The sequence below is a fragment of the Amphibalanus amphitrite genome, unplaced genomic scaffold, assembly GCF_019059575.1.
Source record: "Amphibalanus amphitrite isolate SeventyFive unplaced genomic scaffold, NRLGWU_Aamphi_draft 000089F_arrow, whole genome shotgun sequence".
In the NCBI taxonomy this organism is placed as follows: Eukaryota; Metazoa; Arthropoda; class Thecostraca; order Balanomorpha; family Balanidae; genus Amphibalanus; species Amphibalanus amphitrite.
In genome coordinates this window covers 745,757-767,711 of record NW_024881585.1, presented here as the reverse complement: position 1 = coordinate 767,711, position 21,955 = coordinate 745,757, and the positions used below count along the sequence as shown (strand labels likewise).

General features: G+C 46.4%; 1 protein-coding gene across 1 annotated transcript in view; it reads left to right on the top strand.

Moving 5' to 3' along the window:
* The first annotated feature begins 210 nt into the window (after positions 1-210).
* LOC122380001 (sodium bicarbonate transporter-like protein 11) overlaps positions 211-21,955 on the top strand; it is a 263,700-nt gene continuing 241,955 nt past the window's right edge. Inside the window, exon 1 of the mRNA XM_043362735.1 lies at positions 211-256. The gene's annotated coding sequence lies outside the window, so the exon portion shown is untranslated. The remainder of the gene's footprint in view (positions 257-21,955) is intronic.

Below are 21,955 nucleotides of genomic sequence, written 5' to 3'. Positions count from 1 at the left end.
GTCATCGAGACAAAGTCTAACAGGAAAGAGAGTTCAACTCGCGCTCTCCAACGAGGTCAACTGACGTCATCAGAGAGGTCAACTGACGCTCTTCTGCGAGGCATCTCCATCGAGTGACTTCAAAGGCGTTCCACACCCAGCGCTACAACCAAACTCTCTCGCGCGTAATCGAACAGTCCGCCCGGCGCGTAGTTAAAGTGATAGTGAGAGTGAAAGTGAACTGGCGAACAACCCATCTTCGGTAACGCCAACAAAGGTACGTTTCGACATCTCCCGAGTGGCACTGGATTTTGATTTTACTTTTGCAAACTAAAAGTTCAGCGTAACGTAAATGGTTCACTTTATGATTTTGTATTTTGGCTCTCAATCGTATCAATCATGGCTCAATCCAACTCGTCCCACCTGCATGCTCCTGGTTCCGGGTCCCCAAAATCCTCGGTGAAGGTAACAAGGAAAAATACCAGTGTTCCCCAACACCAGCCTGCAAAGGACCGAGAGTTATTAAGAATAAATCCATTTGGCGAAAAACTAGACTTATGGCGTGCTGAAATTAACAAAACCGACCTATTCGATCTAAGTTCTAGTGAGCGAGCCGAACGCCTAGAGCTATTATCAATTATCAATGAAAGGGACACTTATCTTGGACGTAAGGATCACGAAACCCAACAGCGACGAGTCAATCAAGCGCCCATTCAGCCGGAACCAAAATACCCAGATCTCGAGAAACTCAGATTCGTGTGATCACTCCGAAAAGCACGCAGAATTAGTGCAGTTGATGACTACGCCTGAAACAGAATTACGATGTTTAGATAAGCCCCTATGATGTTGCAAGAGTCTCTCTTTAGGTCGGCATTTACCTAAGAGAGGAACATATATTAATTGGTGGCCGAGCGCGGTCAAGTCGCGTAAGGTAACTGAGGTTGGTCTGCTTTTCTGAGTAAAGCCAACAAACGTATGAGACAGGTGCACTGCAAATTTTCAGAACCCTTCAGCAGCAATAGGTGACCCCAGCGTTATTAACTCGCCACAGTTACCGGACGATGGTGAGCATGGACGTTACCGCTGCCACAGAGGCTGCACGATTAGGTCTGAGGTCTCGAGCCTCTCGAAGGGTTGTGTACGACGGAACGTACACCAGAGCTGCGTAGTAGAAGAGACAAATGTCTATTTTTTATGAGTGCCCTGCAATCGAGAGACGAAGGTGCAATCTGGAACTGATTGTCTGGCAGTTTAGCTAGCAATCCAAATGACGCTGACGTTCAACAGCCATTTGCCGTGATGTAGCACCATGATTGAGGTGACTCATCGGATTGTTGCCGGAAGTTTCCGAATACTTAGTTTTTTTTTTTGCATTGATTTGGCTATCTCTAGCCCGATGTAATAAACGGTCGTTGTGGTAGAGACCGTAGGAGCCACAACGATGCATTGGTCGTTGTGATTGGGACCATAGGTGTCACAACGGATGCATTGCGGATGGATGTTTTTGAGAATGAATGCTGGTGCTGATAATAACAAACACGCCTATGATTACTAAAGGCCCTCTCCTTGACTGTTGCTATGCTTTTGCGCTAACCACTACTGCTCTCGCTTTATGGCTACAAACCGTTCCTTCCTTGGTCCTGCCAGCTTCCACTTCTCGAGACTATCACGAGCCAGCTATAACTTGACGAGTGTCACATTGTGCTCGGCTCGCTAGCAGAGCCGGCACGTGGTAACTGTAAACGATGCACCGGCATCACTCAGCGCTCAGTCTAGTGCCACAACGGATATGCCGTGACGGGCCACGTATGGCCAGGCGTGAGGTCTCTTTGTTCCTCTTTCCCCAGTGTGCGTGCGAGTGTTTGTGTATGCGCAGCGCCGAGCCTGCATCACAATGGACCAAGGAACTATCCGAATCACCGTATGATTCAGTGTTCCGCACCGAGCGCAGACGTGCGCTACCAAGCGAAGTGCCCCCGCGCACCAGCAATCCGGGTCACCAGTTGACTCGACGGCCCACGATCCGGGTCACCGCCGAAATGACTGACGTCATGGACTACGATAACCGTTTTCGTGGACCGCAGCGAGTGCGCTAGTGACGTTCAATGCGTTCACCCGGCAAAGTCCCGCCCTCCCGCCCCTGTATTGTGTTCTTGTCGCGGATGTGTTTGTGTACTGCGTGTGACTCCCCCGCTGTGTCCTTTGCCCTTCAGGCGTCGGCCTCTGCTTTGTCGTGGCCAAAGCTCTTGGCATGGGTGGGGGAGGTGTGTAAAGTGTGCGTTAGTTATTCGCAATTAGTTCGTAGTCTAGTTATACCTGCGTGGTGGCTATCATTCAATTTCCGCTCTCCGCTCGCGCTCAGCTCACTGCAGCTGACCCCGCGGCCCGGCCCGGGACGCGTCATAGTTTATTCATGATCGTGACTCATCGTCTCCAGCACTCTGCGCCGCGCCGCCGGTGTGTTATCTACAAACGTCAGCTTTTAGTCTGTCTCCTGTCAAACGCGCTCTATAGACTCTATACCTAGAAGTCAGCCGCTGCCTGCTAAGTGCCGTCTGATGTCTTTGCAACGTTGCGTAGCCGGATGCACTTAGGACCACGAGACCAGCGTGTGACGCTCTCACTCACGTGACGCATGATTCTCGATCGTACGACGTGGTGATGACCAATCGCAACTGTGCAACCATATATGGAACAGCCAATAGTAAGTCGCCACGCAGGGCTAGAGGGCCACCGCCCTTAGAGTAGGATAGTTCTGCTGAAGTCACCCGATTGGGGGGACGGAGAGAAGACCCAGAGCCATCATCGGCGTCGGACGTGCTCTCTCTCGCTCGAGGAGACCTCCGAGCTCCACAGCCGCTGGACACGCACCATCTGCTCCGCGTGCTTGTGTAGAGAAGACGCCCAGCCTCAGACCACGCCGGACGCGTTTCTGCGTCGGTCTCGACCGACACCGTAGCTGACCATCGCTCTGTGTTGTGCTCGTAAGACAATACACCTGGACCGGCAGAGCATCTCTTCTGGCAAGGGCTGACAACAACACCGGCGCGCCCCGCCCTGGGCACGAGAAACCGCCGTGTTACAAATATCATGGATATTATTAATGCTGTAACTGGTGAAAGGTTGTTCTCTTGAAGATTGCCAAGTAGGTAATCGAGTGCGCATACCTACCCAATAAGTGCGGCTCGCAAAGCCGCCCAAACATTCATTTTTACTCGCTAGATGGCAGGAGCGTCAAGCGCCTGAATGGACGCTGTGCCGCAGTGCCGCGTCTGCCGTATCACCGCCTGAATGCACACTGTACCGCAATACTGTCTCTAGGGCATATGCACACATACAGATGGACACGTTTGTTTTGAAATTATTTTTGTTTTAAGTGTGACCAGATTTACCCCCGAGATACTGATCCTGAATACGCCTCTAGCTAAGGAAAAGTCGCCAAATTTCCAACCCCTAAGGCGATTTTCACTCGACAGCAAAAATACTACAGGTGGGGGCCGATGCCCCCCCCCCCCCCCACCAGTAATAGGGTTGATCGATAATAATGTCTAATACTATGAAAAAGCAGGAATAGCTATAAGCAATTAATGTAACCCTAGCTGATAGCTGCTAAGAAACACACTGAATCTAATCGCACGAAACCTGCACCAAATTTGTACTTACCGGATGGCCGTCGTGAATAGTCGTGAACCGGCTACTATCCATTGCGTGGCCACCCCACCTTTCCTGTTTCGCGCTAGATGGCAGAGCCATCAAACGCCTGATTGCATACTGTACCGCAATGACGGTGCTGGCGAATAAAGCCGCCTGAGTGCATACTGTACCGCAATGTCGTGTCCGCCGCCCCACCTTTCCTTTTACGCGCTAGATGGCAGAACTATCGAACGCCTGATTGCATACTGTACCGCAATGTCGCTTCTGGCGGTTATAGCCGCCTGAGTGCATACTGTACGGCAATGCCGTGTTGAAAGTTGGTTCGCTACTCTTAAATGAAAACACAGATTAGGGTGGATAGTGACGGAGAATAAGCGGCAGAGGATTTAGAAGCATTGAGACACATTATTAAGTAAGACTACATGCCAACTTTCAGCGCAATCGGCCCAGTAGTTACCGAGATATTGGAATTGTTGCAAAACCAACACCTCTTCGTTTTGCACGTGGCACGTGCATAAGTGGTCACCCACGTACATCGGGAGTAGTCCAATACTTGGTAGAAAGAATGAAGCTACCCTACAAAAATCATCGCATGTAAATCGGTCAAGTGGTTGCTGAGATATAAGCTTCGCAAAAGCGTGACCACGGCCGGCCGGCCTAGAATACAGGTTTACGCGCTAACTGTACAGATTCGAGATATATGTTTAAGGGGATTATTAGTTTGGTTGTTAAAACTTGTATGTTTATGCCAGTAGGGTTAAGTTTGTTTACTTACTTCATTTAGCTGTATGGTAGGCATGTAGGTATATGCGCTTTTCGAGGAGCGCTGCAGATCCGAAAGTTTGCTCGCTTCGCTCGCACTTTGCTCGCTTCGCTTGCTCGGTAATAAATTTATTTTATTTACTGGTGAAACCTGAACCTAATACCTGTACCTGCGCCTATACCTGATGCTAATCGAAAACCTGTATTCTTTAAATCCACAGAGTTGACTTCCCGAGCTGGCTCTCATCGTTTTCACTCAGTTTGGCAAGCGAAGAAAATGAGCTTAGAGCGCGTGCTCTCTGCTCGGCGCCGGCCTCGGCCAGCCTGGGGTAGAGATGCACGCGCTGACGCCGCACCCGTGGTCCGATTGCGCCCATCTTTTGATACGATGGTCCGCCCCACCCAAAGTTTGTGGTCACCAAATTTCACGTCGATACGCGGCGCCGTTCCGGCGCAAGAAGACACATACGGCTGACGGACACGCAGACAACTTGAAATTTATTAAGTAAGACTAGATGGCCATGTTTACGCGATAACTGTATAGAATCGATTGATATTGTTAATGGGGCCATTAGTTTGGGTGTATGAGGTTATTTTTTTTTTTTTGTATGAGCTAGGTGAAGTTTGACATTTGGTTTTAACTGAACTGTATGGTATGCTGGTGCTGATTACCCGGGGTTGTTCGAGTCTTTCGGATGTTGGGCCCTTATGCACTCAAACTTAACATAACCTACAAATATACATACCCTACCTCTACCCTACTCTACCCTACTCTACCCTACTCTACCCTACCCTACCCTACCCTACCCTACCCTACCCTACCCTACCCTACCCTACCCTACCCTACCCTACCCTACCCTACCCTACCCTACCCTACCCTACCCAACCCACACCCTACCTAACTCATAACCTACCCGTTGTTACCCTTCTCATACTCGATCAAAGTAGTGTACCAAATTTGAGCGCAATCAGCCCAGCCGTTCTTGAGATATAAAAGCGGCCCGCTGCACGTGCGCACGCGCTAACTGAGACTCTAGATGACTTGTGCCAGCCACCCTTCTAAATTGTTCCTAACGGTGTACAAAATTTGAGCGAAATCGGCCCAGCCGTTCTTGAGATGTATAAGTGGACCCCTCACGTGCGCACGTGCAATCGATCCACCCTACCTGTTACACATGACCATGCATCGCCAGATGAGTGCCCCCTCCACCCACAGTCCAAGTTTCAGCGCAATCGGCCCAGTAGCAGCTGAGTTATTCCTAGTACAAAAATGTGCTGTTTACTGGTAGGCGCTTATTTTCAGTGTTTGGAATTCCCCTTGGCAGTTGGCGGGCGGTGTATTGCAGCCCATGCTTTGATAGCTATTGTCAAAAGTTGAATGACTTGCCGGCCCAAGGCTATGTAAACCAGGTAGAACGCTCCCGACGAAAAACTGGGGACAACAATGAATTTAGTAACCGCGACTCTGGGGACCAAACAAACTCAGGTTGCCATGGTAACGGGGCAAATTTGGCATGAGTACGCATCTAATAACACATTTTTCAACGAATTGATTTAGAAAAAAGCAAAAAGACTTGTCGGACCACTACTAGAATGAATTGCAGTTTTCATAACCGACCAGAGTTTTTATCAGACTGGCCTAAATAATATCAAAATCAAGTCCTAAACTTAGCGGCCCGTGCTGCTATAGGTTACCTCTAACGCTCTGGCCCCCAAAATCGTCACTGGCTTATCAGCCAATGAGCGTCGAGTATTGTCGTACGCTGATTGGTGGGATAACTGCAGTTGTTGTTTAGAATGCTTACGATGCTGACAGCGCTAGCGAAGGTGTCTCCACTTTTCGTAATGTTAAAAGCCCGGAGCGCACCCCCCTGTGCCGGCCATAAGCCATCGATCGGATTTTGTCGAAAAATACCGGTAACGTTAACAAAACACGGTCACATGCTTGAGTCATTTTCACAAAAGTTTATTGACTTTTCGATAATATTTTGGGTGGATATTGGTCAGAAAGGAATGCTCTTTCCGAATATGTAGGTTTCATAGCGATTGATCAGCGTTTTTAATACGTTTTGATGTTGTGAAGGACGTCGCGCTCCGCGCGAATCAAATTTTCAAATTATTTTTTCATTATTAAGGAAATGGTACGGATCATCAGTTTTTTGTTTGCTATTCTCTGATTACACATACATTTGTCTGCAAAATGATACAACACCGATTTCATTCCGTCAAGCCGTTTTCCAGCGGCATCGATTTTCCCGTCACAATGCACGAAATCGGTCATTTTTCACAACCGGGGGTGCTGTCTTGCACGTGGCGCGTGCTATGCTATGAAACCATGTCAATACGCTAGGCCCATCTCTCCTCTATCGAGTGGTGTAAACCGCTTCTCGCTGCGACCCTCCGTTGCCGATTTATACAGCCGGGAAGCAGGCGCCGCAGGTCAGTTTTCGCCCGATCGTCACCCACCAGCGCATCTTGGTGAGAAGATTGGGCCCTGGGCCCAATCTCACCAAGTGCGGTAAACTCATTTTGCGGTAAACTATCCCAAAACGAATCTCACCACTCACCAGTGCCGTAATTTTTGAAGTTACCGCATCAAAATAATATTATGTGGTAGTTTCGGTTTTACCGCAAATTCTTCATGTGCGCAGCTGCTCACGGCCTGAAAGCAAGTAAACAAACCAAACGATCAGGTGATTGTGGTCGGGTTCTACCCCAAATATCTGGCCAAAATTACCGCAGACATTTGTGCCGTAATCTCTAAATTGTATACCAATTGTGAGCAAGAATCAACAACTAAAGAAGTTATACAGGGTGGGGCGTAAGTTCTGTTACAAAGTAAAACCTCAGTATTTTCAAAAGTAATGCTTATATTTGCATGAAACTTTCAGCACAGGTTCATGGCACCACTGCCACCAGACTGTCCGAGTTTCACTCGAAATGGCCACCCTTGGCCTGCACAGTCGCCGTCTCCGGCGGAAGTCCCCTACGGCGGCGAACACGACGTCATCTGGGATCCTCTGCCACGCGCGCACGAGATCACGCTTGAGATGGTCAATACTCCTGTGAGGCACTGAGCACACCTTGCTCTCAAGCACAGACCACAGGGAGTAGTCGAGCGGGTTCAGGTCAGGCGATGAGGGCGGCCATTCCTCCTTGGTGATGAACCCCGGGCAGTTGTTTTGGCACCACTGTTGGGTCTCTCGCGCAGTGTGACTGGTAGCGCCGTCTTGCTGGAACGTCCAGTGTTGATCACGGAAGTGGTTTGCGGCCCACGGTTTCAGACTAGCCTCTAGGATGTCCCGGATGTAAACTTCGCGGTTGATCTTCACTCCTTGTGGGACAAAAACCAGTGGTGACTTGCCCGATTCACTCACTGCAGCCCAGACCATCACTGAAGCCGGCTTCTGTGATCGGAAGACTCTTCCGTGGTCCTCCGGGATGCTCTGGCGGTTACATGAGAGGACTCGGTCATTTTGCTGGTTAAAGGAAGCTTGGACGGTAAACAGCTTCTCATCGCTGAAGACAATGTTTCTCAGAGTGCTCTCACGAAGCTTCCCGCGCAGGAGTTTGGCTCGTCCTTCGTTGCTGCGCCGAGCAGCTGTCTCGACTGCAGCTTGAAGGGACGCATCTGTAAGTCGCCAGTCACCAGCCGCTTCATTGTTCTTGAGGACATCACTTGTTCTCTTGCCATCTTCCGCATAGACTGGCGTGGATTCCTGCGGATTTTGTCCCTAATTTTTTTGATTGCCACCGGAGTGCGGCAAGATCGCGGCCTCCCAGAGCGCGGTCGGTCTTCCGTTGCCTTGGTTTCCTGGAACCTGTCCGTTCGCTTTATGAACATCCGGTTGAGTTTCATTTCCTTTCCTGCATGATGAATCTGTGAGTTTGTCTTTCCCTTCAAAAATTGATTGATCACGAATTCCCTCTTAAGCCCTTGTTACACTGCCGAATTTTGGTACACGAATGTGCACGAATATGCAAGTCATCCTATGTCGCGGATCGATTCGGGATCTTTCTTCCACGGTCTTGGCATTTCGCAGACCAGTCGGTGCCCACCGCGCGACTTTTACGGTTCGTCACGACCGCCACGAATATTTCATGAAAAATGAAAATTTCGTGGCCGTTCGCCGAACTTATAATAAACGAACATGATCGCCAAACACTCGCCGAGTCACCGCCGACATGTCGCTACGTGCGCCGACTTGTTGCCAAGGTATCGCCGACTATTCGCAACAGATTCGCCATTCATTCGCGATGTTCGCCGAATCATGGATCAGCTTCGACCCGCGCACGATTAGGGGGGCCCCCCACCCGTTGTCTGCAAATCGGGCTCTGTCGGCGAACTGTTCGCCTCTGTCGGTGAACTGTTCGCCGATTTCCTACACGACGTGATTCGGCGACAGGGTCGTGGCCAAAATTCGGCAGTGTAACACGGCCTTTAAGTTTATCATATGAAATCTTCATTCCTGAAAACACTTTAAGAAAATAAGCTCAGACAGCACCGGAGAGACAAATACCCTCTGCGTTTCAAATATGCATAAAAATGAGAACAACAATAGCACGAACTAGGGTGACCCGCGTGCTCCGCAACGCGAAAAGGGATATTTTCGATCGGCGGGTGTTCGGTTGTTCTTGTGTCGGTTGGGTTATCTATCCATTTCGGTCGATTGCTTTTTGACGGCTAAACGTTTTGGTTTGTAGAAAAAAAAAAAACACGGAACAAATAGTGCATGGACGCGTTTCGATTATTAAATCTTCATCAGCATGACATAATCACAGAGAAAACAAGATATAGCACACAAACATTCAAGCTCGTCACAGTGTAATCGTCTTGATTTTAAAAATTTCTTGCATATGACATATTCACTACTAATCCACCTGTAGGAGAATATCCACGAAAAATGATAGCAAAATAGATCACTGACATACATATGACACATGGATAACAACAAATTTATACAGTACGATCATGAACAAGTAGGTACTTATACAAACTAATGACGCGTCTTCTTTAAACTATACATCGCCGCTGGTTTAGCCCATTTCATCGAACCCACCCTAATATTAATCGTTTCGTTCATTGCTATAAATGCCGCCTCTGTCGCCTTCCGATTGTCTTTGTTTTTACATAATGCTATAATTTCCGCCCCGCCCCATCTTGGTAAATGATGTGTTTTCTGAGCATGAATTACTACCGCGCTATGTTCTGCGTTGTTTCGCATGTCCCGCTTATGTTCCTTTAATCTAACGTCTAAGCCCCTCCCGGTTTCCCCTATATATGATTTGTCACAAGAACCACAAGGAATCTTATACACTTAACTTTTTTCTTCTCCATTTCTTTTTGTGTGGTTTTTCAGTATATCCCCTACCTTTGTTCCCGAAGAGAAAGCTATTTTAAATCCAGTCATTTCAATCTGTTTCGCTATCATCTCGGCTGGTTTCGAATTGGGAAGTGTTATATATCGTTCGGTTTTCTTCGTCTTTGTTGTCGCGCTTCGCTTTCGAATATTGATAGCTTTTCTTTTCAAGTTGACTAGAAATCCTTTGGGGTACTTTAATTTCGTGAACGATGCCATGATGTGCTGAATCTCTTCATCTATAAACTCTTCACTACAAATGCGATACGCTCTAAGGAAAAACCCCAACACTATCCCACTTTTAACCCGATCATTGTGTCCAGAATAGAAATGTACGTACGACTCTTTGTTTGTTGGCTTTCGATACACTTTAAATTTTGGCTGACTCCCACGTATGATCACAGTATCAAGAAAAGCAATCGTCCCGTTGCTTTCTTTCTCAAGTGTAAACTGAATCTTTTCCTCTACCGAGTTAAGTCTATCAAAAGAGTCGTACGTACATTTCTATTCTGGACACAATGATCGGGTTAAAAGTGGGATAGTGTTGGGGTTTTTCCTTAGAGCGTATCGCATTTGTAGTGAAGAGTTTATAGATGAAGAGATTCAGCACATCATGGCATCGTTCACGAAATTAAAGTACCCCAAAGGATTTCTAGTCAACTTGAAAAGAAAAGCTATCAATATTCGAAAGCGAATCGCGACAACAAAGACGAAGAAAACCGAACGATATATAACACTTCCCAATTCGAAACCAGCCGAGATGATAGCGAAACAGATTGAAATGACTGGATTTAAAATAGCTTTCTCTTCGGGAACAAAGGTAGGGGATATACTGAAAAACCACACAAAAAGAAATGGAGAAGAAAAAAGTTTAGTGTATAAGATTCCTTGTGGTTCTTGTGACAAATCATATATAGGGGAAACCGGGAGGGGCTTAGACGTTAGATTAAAGGAACATAAGCGGGACATGCGAAACAACGCAGAACATAGCGCGGTAGTAATTCATGCTCAGAAAACACATCATTTACCAAGATGGGGCGGGGCGGAAATCATAGCATTATGTAAAAACAAAGACAATCGGAAGGCGACAGAGGCGGCATTTATAGCAATGAACGAAACGATTAATATTAGGGTGGGTTCGATGAAATGGGCTAAACCAGCGGCGATGTATAGTTTAAAGAAGACGCGTCATTAGTTTGTACAGCCAACCGCTAAAGTAATGTAGGTTTTACCAAACTCAACGGTTGGCTTTGACTGGCGATTGTTTAATGCGAAGTGATTGAAAAGAAGATGTCAATAGCTAAAGTTGCAGCTGCAAGGGTGACGATACATATAAGCTACATTCAAAGTTTCATTGTAGTCTGGCTAATCGTTCCTAAGCTTCAGAAGCAGAACATACCCATGACTGAAACCCCACATTACTTCTGCTGTGGACTGTACCTACTTGTTCATGATCGTACTGTATAAATTTGTTGTTATCCATGTGTCATATGTATGTCAGTGATCTATTTTGCTATCATTTTTCGTGGATATTCTCCTACAGGTGGATTAGTAGTGAATATGTCATATGCAAGAAATTTTTAAAATCAAGACGATTGCACTGTGACGAGCTTGAATGTTTGTGTGCTATATCTTGTTTTCTCTGTGATTATGTCATGCTGATGAAGATTTAATAATCGAAACGCGTCCATGCACTATTTGTTCCGTGTTTTTCTACTTGTCTATATCAATATACAAAAGTTTTGGCTTGTGGAAAAAATATCCACCGCATCGAGGTGCCCGTGGCTGATAAGCATGCTTTCCACTTCAGAATCTGTCAAATGTGCTTTATAATTTAGGCGCGTAGTTTTATGACAAATTAAAGGCGTAGATAATTTTCACTAAAAATCGTTTTGCAGAGGTTTGAAACATTTATATTTTTAAGAATACTGTTGCTTGTCATGCAAACGTGATGATTTGATCTTGGAGAGGATTGAATGCTCTTTCCAATGATAGCATTTTCAATTGTCAAACGTATCAGGTTAAGCAGCAAAATCCGTGTAATTATTTAGTGGCACATTTTGGACAAATACCATTTAATTCAGCGATTTTTTCCACATTGTTTTTCATCAATTAGCTTTTCACAATTTTTCCATGAGAGACGGTACATTTTTATTGCTAATAGGTGCTGTTTCAACTCATTCCGTCTGACGATCACCTGAAATTAATATACATTCCAAAATCCGTCCAAAACGTCCATTTTTCAAAAGAAAGTGTCCTCCCCGGTGCACGTGGCGCGTGCCAACCCCTGCACCGCACACCATTCGATAGCCCGTTCGATTCTCTACACGATGCTGTTTTCCCCGTACCGGTCGGGCCCACGGTTACCGAGATATTGCACCGGGACCGGACCCGTGTCGGGCAAATTTGGCTGTTTTCGCCCGTTTTTGCCAGCCGATTAATACATGTAAAGTCTATGACGCGAATTTGCACTTTTTGGGCACGCGCCACGCGCTCGCTATCGATCCGATCGAGCTGAGACCCATCAAAGGCACGTTGTCCATCCTTGTTCTATGAGTTGCGCAAACTTCAGCGCGGTAGGTGCAACGGTGTGATCTGTAACCCGCGCTACGTAGCACCATGTCGCGACCTTCGTAATAGACAGAAACTACGTCACCACAAATAGTAATATAGACAAGCGGCTGCGCCACTTGCTTTGCTGCGTGGTAGGAAAAAATTGCGGCACCAGCCAATTTGCTTTCGAATGGTGTTCGTTTCAAATCGATGTGTTGGCTAGAAGCATAGATTTGGACGGAAATGTGAAGAGAATTAAAAAAGAGCTGTTCTGGGGGCTTTGTTGGATGAAATTTGGCTGATACGGGGTCAAGACGGGCCAAAGGAGTCAGCCCCGGTCACTTTGGGTCAGACCAGGTCACATAGGTCACCTCTCGTCCGATGGGATCAGCCCGGGCCACTGTTCTACTTTTGCCTCCACCACTACCCCTACCACTACCCCTACCTCTACCACTACCCCTACCACTACTCCTACCACTACCCCTACTACTACCTCTACTACTACCCCTACTACTACCCCTACTACTACTCCTACCACTACCCCTACCCCTACCACTACCCCTACCACTACCCCCACCCCTACCATTACCACTACCCCTACCCCTACCACTACCCCTACCACTACCCCTACCACTACATCTACCACTACCACTACCACTACCCCTACCACTACTACTACCCATACTCCTACCCCTAACACTACCCCTACTACTACCCCTACCACTACCCCTACCCCTACCCCTACCCCTACCTCCTACCACTACAACCACTACCCCTACCACTACCACTACCTACCACTGGGTCATGTCAAGTCACATAATATTTGGATCCAATATTTTTTTTTTTCAAAATCAGACTTTAAAAGTGTTCCCAGCCCTGCTCCTATTCGTGCCATTGCATTACCCTTACTCGATTTTGTCGGAACTGGCGCTTTGTGGCAAATGTGGCGCATTGCGGCAAATGTGGCGCATCTGTACCTGTTGTTTGAGCATGCATCCTGGCACCAAATTGCACCTTTACCAGACAATACTTGACAAAATTGTGCGAGCTGCGGCAAAAAAGGCGCCCTGTGACCAATATGACGCATTGCGGCAAACGCGGTGCATTTGTATACTCGTATCACAAACTGTTTCCATTGAATGAAAACCAACACATTTTTCGCCACTTTTCGTTCAAATTAAAAAACTTGCCCATCCGCCAATGCGAGGCACCCGCCACCGATCGGCATGCATTTAGTTCACAAAGTTTGTGTAGATAGGCAGAGTATCTTCATTTAGACATTGTTCATTGAACCGTAGTGCGAATTCTGCTTTTATGAGCTTCCGATTTGTGTGTTCGTATTTTCGGATCGTTTTCTTGAGAGATGTTGATAATTGTCCGATTATATTGGCAAAGGTTTCAGACATAACATGTATACAAAATTAAATTCCTTAAGCTTTCGAAGACATCTACATCTTCATGATCACAAGGTTAAATTGTAAAAGCACAGAGCCTAAGTTTGCTATTAGAATGGAAGGGAGAAAAACTAAATACATATTGTGCGTGATAAATTGCTAAGGCCTCTTGCAGTCGTCACATTCAGTAAACACACTAACTAATATACCTACATCGTTCCACACTTGGATGCATGACACATGACACATTTTGGTAATATGACACCTTTCTATGCACAGATACATAGATACCCTAAACGTCATATAGCCCTCCTAAATCCGATATCACTAATGCCCATCGCATTGTTCAGCTCCAAAGCGTGAGTGTCGTGCACCCCGACTTGTAGAGCTGCTTGTTGATGTGAGGCGAGTACTCACGGATGTACAGCGCCTCCAACACCCACAGTCTTCGCTGGTCATGGGTAGAGCACAGTATTTCGGTATTGTCCACCAAAATTTGTCGTGTGATGTCCTTGTCATGTTCTTTGTGCATGTGATTCTTCAGTGCGCCTTGTTGTTTATGCATTGTAAGTCGTCTGGACAGGGATGTGGTAGTCGCGCCAATGTATTTATCTTTGTTGAGAAGTCTACAACCTTCTTCGGGGCAACTGAATTGATAAATTACATTGGCTTGCTGTAAGTGTCTGTTGTCCTTGTCTCGTGTTTCTTCTTGAACATGTTGTTGACCATGACGAGATCTGCGGTTTTCCTCGTGTTGTAATATATGATGAGTGTCACTTTCTTCGCCTGGTCTGTCGGCTTGACGTTAGTCAAGATGAGATCTCGGATGACCCTCTCTTCCGTTTTGTAGGCTGTGTTCATTTGACTGCGGTAGAACAGTTTGATTTTCTCCGTTTTCTCCGTTTTGTCTTGACTTTTCTCATCGTTCTTCTGTCCACTTTCCTCGCGCTCTTGCTGCTCACTCTGCTCACCTTTCTCGCTCCTCTGATGGCAGGCATCAAGTTGTCTTTTGATTTGAAGACGCTGAAGACGGCATTCGAAGAGGCTTCCGTCTTAAGGTTCACCTACGAGGTCGGCGGCAACAAGATTGCATTCCTCGACACCATGGTCGAGAAGCTGGATGACGGCATGTGCAGTACCTCGGTCTACAGGAAGACAACGGACGAAGGACATTGTCTCAGCGCTCAGAGCGAATGCCCTGAGCGGTACAAGCTGAGTGTGATCAAGGCATTTGTCAGGCGGGCTGTTAACAACAGTTCATCTTGGCAACATGTCCATGCAGAGCTCACCAGATCTCGTCAAATCCTCGTCAACAATGGATACAGCAATCACCTCGTCGATAATGAAATCAAAAGACAACTTGATGCCTGCCATCAGAGGAGCGAGAAAGGTGAGCAGAGTGAGCAGCAAGAGCGCGAGGAAAGTGGACAGAAGAACGATGAGAAAAGTCAAGACAAAACGGAGAAAACGGAGAAAATCAAACTGTTCTACCGCAGTCAAATGAACACAGCCTACAAAACGGAAGAGAGGGTCATCCGAGATCTCATCTTGACTAACGTCAAGCCGACAGACCAGGCGAAGAAAGTGACACTCATCATATATTACAACACGAGGAAAACCGCAGATCTCGTCATGGTCAACAACATGTTCAAGAAGAAGACACGAGACAAGGACAACAGACACTTACAGCAAGCCAATGTAATTTATCAATTCAGTTGCCCCGAAGAAGGTTGTAGACTTCTCAACAAAGATAAATACATTGGCGCGACTACCACATCCCTGTCCAGACGACTTACAATGCATAAACAACAAGGCGCACTGAAGAATCACATGCACAAAGAACATGACAAGGACATCACACGACAAATTTTGGTGAACAATACCGAAATACTGTGCTCTACCCATGACCAGCGAAGACTGTGGGTGTTGGAGGCGCTGTACATCCGTGAGTACTCGCCTCACATCAACAAGCAGCTCTACAAGTCGGGGTGCACGACACTCACGCTTTGGAGCTGAACAATGCGATGGGCATTAGTGATATCGGATTTAGGAGGGCTATATGACGTTTAGGGTATCTATGTATCTGTGCATAGAAAGGTGTCATATTACCAAAATGTGTCATGTGTCATGCATCCAAGTGTGGAACGATGTAGGTATATTAGTTAGTGTGTTTACTGAATGTGACGACTGCAAGAGGCCTTAGCAATTTATCACGCACAATATGTATTTAGTTTTTCTCCCTTCCATTCTAATAGCAAACTTAGGCTCTGTGCTTTTACAATTTAACCTTGTGATCATGAAGATGTAGATGTCTTCGAAAGCTTAAGGAATTTAATTTTGTATACATGTTATGTCTGAAACCTTTGCCAATATAATCGGACAATTATCAACATCTCTCAAGAAAACGATCCGAAAATACGAACACACAAATCGGAAGCTCATAAAAGCAGAATTCGCACTACGGTTCAATGAACAATGTCTAAATGAAGATACTCTGCCTATCTACACAAACATTAAGACACACGACCCGGCAGTAAAAGATAAGGCTTTTACAAAAGACTTCCGGAAAGAACTGATTTGTAATCAAATACAACTAAAGAAAGATGCAATTAAAAGACTCAAAGATGATAAGAGTAAGTTGGAACATGAACTGTCAGAAGCTAACTTACCGCCAAGTGTTCGTGAGAAGATCATGGAGCATTTGGCCACAAGTGAAGCGAACACAAAGCACAACAACAAGATTAAAACTGGCAAAAAACTATCCAAGCTCTATGGTGGGTCCCTTGCCATGCCGGAAAACAAAGATCGCTTCATAAACTTATCTCAAGTTGAGTTATCTGATGCACAAAAAGACTTCCTGAATCTTGGCATTAAGTGTCATTTTCAGTCTAAGAACAGTGTCCTAGAGAAAAAGGCTTCTCTAGAAATACTATACGATGACATTGTTAAGCTAGAGCAAGAGAAGAAGGTCACCGTTGATAAAGACCTCCGGGAAAGAATTATCGGTGAAAGCACTAAACTCAGAGGAAATAGCAAGTCAAAACTCATGACAAAAGAGCTCAAGGAGGCTGCCAAGCAGTTACGCGGTAATGAAGATATTGTTATCAGACGTGCTGATAAGGCATCGAATTTTGTCATACTCGACAAAGAGACGTACATGAAACAGGTGAATGAAACTCTTAGTGACACATCCAAATTCCAACGGCTGACAACCGATCCGACTGACAAGCTGAAAGCCAAAGCAAACGGAATCATACAAGGCGCAAATGCTGCACAAGACCAGATCCACTTTTCCAAGATTAGTGGTGAACACACACCGGGTTATGCGTACGGCAACGTGAAAACACATAAAAAGGACAATCCACTGAGACTCATTATATCACAAGTGACTACACCAACGTACAAGGTTGCGAAGAGGCTTAACAGCCTTCTGTCTCCATACGTCCCAGCCCAATACAGTCTGAAGTCCACTGAAGAATTTCTCGACATCCTGCGTGGTCGCAAGCTGCAAGGCTCACTGGCTTCGCTAGATGTAGAGAGTTTGTTTACCAACGTGCCTGTTCTGGAGACAATCGATATCATCCTCGATGTCGTCTACAGTGGGACGACTCTGCCACCGCTGAAGCTATCGAAGAGCATACTGAAGAAGTTGCTCTTGATGTGCACCACCGAGGCAGCGTTCAGGGGACCTGACGGCAAGCTGTATAGTCAGAAGGACGGCATAGCCATGGGGTCGCCGCTCGGACCATTGTTCGCGAACTTTTACATGGCCCGTCTCGAGAACACTGTGCTACAGGACATGGACGGACCACCAGAGCTGTACGCTCGATACGTAGACGACATATTCGTCTGCGTCCGTGATGAGGAGCATCTGAAGACGCTGAAGACGGCATTCGAAGAGGCTTCCGTCTTAAGGTTCACCTACGAGGTCGGCGGCAACAAGATTGCATTCCTCGACACCATGGTCGAGAAGCTGGATGACGGCATGTGCAGTACCTCGGTCTACAGGAAGACAACGGACGAAGGACATTGTCTCAGCGCTCAGAGCGAATGCCCTGAGCGGTACAAGCTGAGTGTGATCAAGGCATTTGTCAGGCGGGCTGTTAACAACAGTTCATCTTGGCAACATGTCCATGCAGAGCTCACCAGATCTCGTCAAATCCTCGTCAACAATGGATACAGCAATCACCTCGTCGATAATGAAATCAAAAGACAACTTGATGCCTGCCATCAGAGGAGCGAGAAAGGTGAGCAGACTGCAGAGTGAGCAGCAAGAGCGCGAGGAAAGTGGACAGAAGAACGATGAGAAAAGTCAAGACAAAACGGAGAAAACGGAGAAAATCAAACTGTTCTACCGCAGTCAAATGAACACAGCCTACAAAACGGAAGAGAGGGTCATCCGAGATCTCATCTTGACTAACGTCAAGCCGACAGACCAGGCGAAGAAAGTGACACTCATCATATATTACAACACGAGGAAAACCGCAGATCTCGTCATGGTCAACAACATGTTCAAGAAGAAGACACGAGACAAGGACAACAGACACTTACAGCAAGCCAATGTAATTTATCAATTCAGTTGCCCCGAAGAAGGTTGTAGACTTCTCAACAAAGATAAATACATTGGCGCGACTACCACATCCCTGTCCAGACGACTTACAATGCATAAACAACAAGGCGCACTGAAGAATCACATGCACAAAGAACATGACAAGGACATCACACGACAAATTTTGGTGAACAATACCGAAATACTGTGCTCTACCCATGACCAGCGAAGACTGTGGGTGTTGGAGGCGCTGTACATCCGTGAGTACTCGCCTCACATCAACAAGCAGCTCTACAAGTCGGGGTGCACGACACTCACGCTTTGGAGCTGAACAATGCGATGGGCATTAGTGATATCGGATTTAGGAGGGCTATATGACGTTTAGGGTATCTATGTATCTGTGCATAGAAAGGTGTCATATTACCAAAATGTGTCATGTGTCATGCATCCAAGTGTGGAACGATGTAGGTATATTAGTTAGTGTGTTTACTGAATGTGACGACTGCAAGAGGCCTTAGCAATTTATCACGCACAATATGTATTTAGTTTTTCTCCCTTCCATTCTAATAGCAAACTTAGGCTCTGTGCTTTTACAATTTAACCTTGTGATCATGAAGATGTAGATGTCTTCGAAAGCTTAAGGAATTTAATTTTGTATACATGTTATGTCTGAAACCTTTGCCAATATAATCGGACAATTATCAACATCTCTCAAGAAAACGATCCGAAAATACGAACACACAAATCGGAAGCTCATAAAAGCAGAATTCGCACTACGGTTCACAAAGTTTGTCGACCCCGGCTCTCAATGAAGATCTACGAACCGATCAAAATTTCATTGGCGTTCTTCCAGCGCGCGCCACGCGCCAACCGTGCACCCCAGCGAGTCGGAACCTAGAAAAGGCGCTGACCCGCTCTGTCACCTAGAAGGTGTGCAAATTTCAGCCCCCTACGTCGTACCGTCTGCCCTCTAGCCGTAACAAATTGAACCCACTACACGATGTGCGGACACACAGACTCACAGACAGACGGATTCTGTTTGAATAGTAAGTTAGACAAGCGGCTGCGCCACTTGCTTTGCTGCGTGGTAGGAAAAATTGCGGCACCAGCCAATTTGCTTTCGAATGGTGTTCGATTCAAGTCGATGTGTCGTCTAAAAGCATAGATATGGACGGGAATGCGAAGAGAATTTAAAAAGATCTGTTCTGAGGGCTTTGTTGGATGAAATTTGGGTGATACAGGGTCAAGACGGGTCAAGGGGGTCAGCCCCGGTCACTTTGGGTCACGCCAGGTCACATAGATCACCTCCCGTCCAATGGGATCAGCCCGGGCCACTGTTCTGCTTTTGCCTCCACCACTACCCCTACCCCTACCACTACCCCTACCACTACCCCTACCACTACCCCTACCACTACCACTACCCCCACCCCTACCCCTACCACTACATCTACCCCTACCACTACCCATACTCCTACCCCTACCACTACCCCTACCACTACCCCTACTACTACCCCTACTACTACCCATACCACTACTACTACCCCTACCACTACCCTTACCACTACCCCTACCCCTACCCCTACCACTACCCTACCCCTACCACTACCCCTACCCCTACCACTACATCTACCACTACCCCTACCCCTACCGCTACCACTACCACTACCCATACTCCTACCCCTACCACTATCCCTACCATTACCCCTACCACTACCCCTACCACTACCCCTACCACTACCCCTACCACTACCCCTACTACTACCCCTACTACTACCCCTATCACTACCCCTACCACTACTACCACCCCTACCCCTACCACTACACCTACCCCTACCACTACTCCTACCACTACCCCTACCCCTACCCCTACCCCTACCCCTACCTCCTACCACTACCTCTACCATTACCTACCACTGGGTGATGTCAGGTCACAGACTAATTGAATCCAATAGGTATTAAAAAACAATCGGACTTAAAGTGTCCCCAGCCCTGCCCCTATTCGTGCCATTCCATTACCCTTAATCGTATTGTCGGAAATGGCGCTTTGTGACAAATGTGGCGCATTGCGGCAAACGTGGCGCATTTTTACCCTGTGATTGGCCATGCATCTTTGCACCAAATTGCACCCTTATCGGGCCATATTTGACAAAACTGTGCAAGCTGCGGCAAAAATGGCGCCTTGTGACCAATGTGACGCATTGCGGCAAACGCGGTGCGTTTTTATCCTTTTATCACAAACTGTTCCCATTGAATGAAAATCAACACATTATCTCGCCACTTTTTATTCAAATTAAAACCTGCCCATCCGCCAATGCGAGGCACCCGCCACCGATCGGCATGCATTTAGCTCACAAAGTTTGTCGACCCCGGCTCTCAATGAAGATCTACGAACCGATCAAAATTTCATTGCCGTTCTTCCAGCGCGCCCCACGCGCGAACCGTGCACCCCAGCGAGTGGAAACCTAGAAAAGGCGCTGACCCGCTCTGTCACCTATAAGGTGTGCAAATTTCAACCCCCTACGATATACCGTCTGCCCTGTAGGCCGGCTAAATTGAACCCACTACACGACGTGGCGGACAGACAGACAGACAGATGGATCCTGTTCAAATCGGCCCCCGGTCAACAGACATGGTAGCCCAAATCTAGTCGGATATGAAAATTCTTCTAAATCCATAGACTTTAATGCTAAATTGACTATATTTGAGAGGGTTTTATGAAGATACATGACCAGATACAGAAAAAAGCGAGATGCTATCTTGTAGATTAAATCGTCTACTATCTGCGACTTTTGAAGTGTTTTTCAATCTGAGGTACGGAAATCGTGTTCCCAAGAGACTGAAAGTAGCCATGCTTTACATTAGACCCAATGGCAAAAATTCGTAATCTGACGAAATTGGCCATTTTTACGTCTGATTTATGAAAATTCTAGACAGGATATATAAAAACCCGAGATGCTATCAGGTGGGAAATTTCATTGTCTATTATCGCTTTCTGAAATGTTTTTCGATCTGAGACCGGCAAATCGTGTTCCCAAGAGATTGAAAGTAACCCAGTTCTACAGCAAGACAATGGCAGAATTCTAATATTTGATTAAGGATATCTTAGGTGATAATAACCTTACTACTAATTGCAATGCTTCATTGGAAAGCTCTACACTGGCACTATCATCGGTCTTTGCATTGCTATTTCACAGAACAACAAGAAATAACGTTTTGAAGCCTTTGAATACTGACTTACTTTTCATCGACGGGCTCGATCCCCATCACCACCAACAATTTTCCGGGAAGTCAGGATTTTGCAGATATTTAAGCAGAATTTCAGAGCTGTGTTAATGCTACGGCACTTAAATACACATTTTAAGAAAACTGCTTTTTTCTTACCATGAGTTAGGTCTTAGAAACAGCAACATGTCGATATAATGAGGAAAAATAAGTGCAAATGATCGCGCAGGAGAGTATCCTTAGCTCCCTAGCAACCACCTAGCAACGTAAGGCAAAATAGTAAACAACTCTTGTTGATATCAGGTACTCAGCCTTGGAAGCACACTAGACGGTCACCATACTGGGCTTCATACTGAATTTTGCATACCAGAATGGATGTTTCCAACTAAAATTATTTTTTCGCGAAATTTATCTTTGTTGCCCTACTATTTTTCGTAAAACCGAGATATACAAACTTCATGATATCAAAAATAATATTGTGA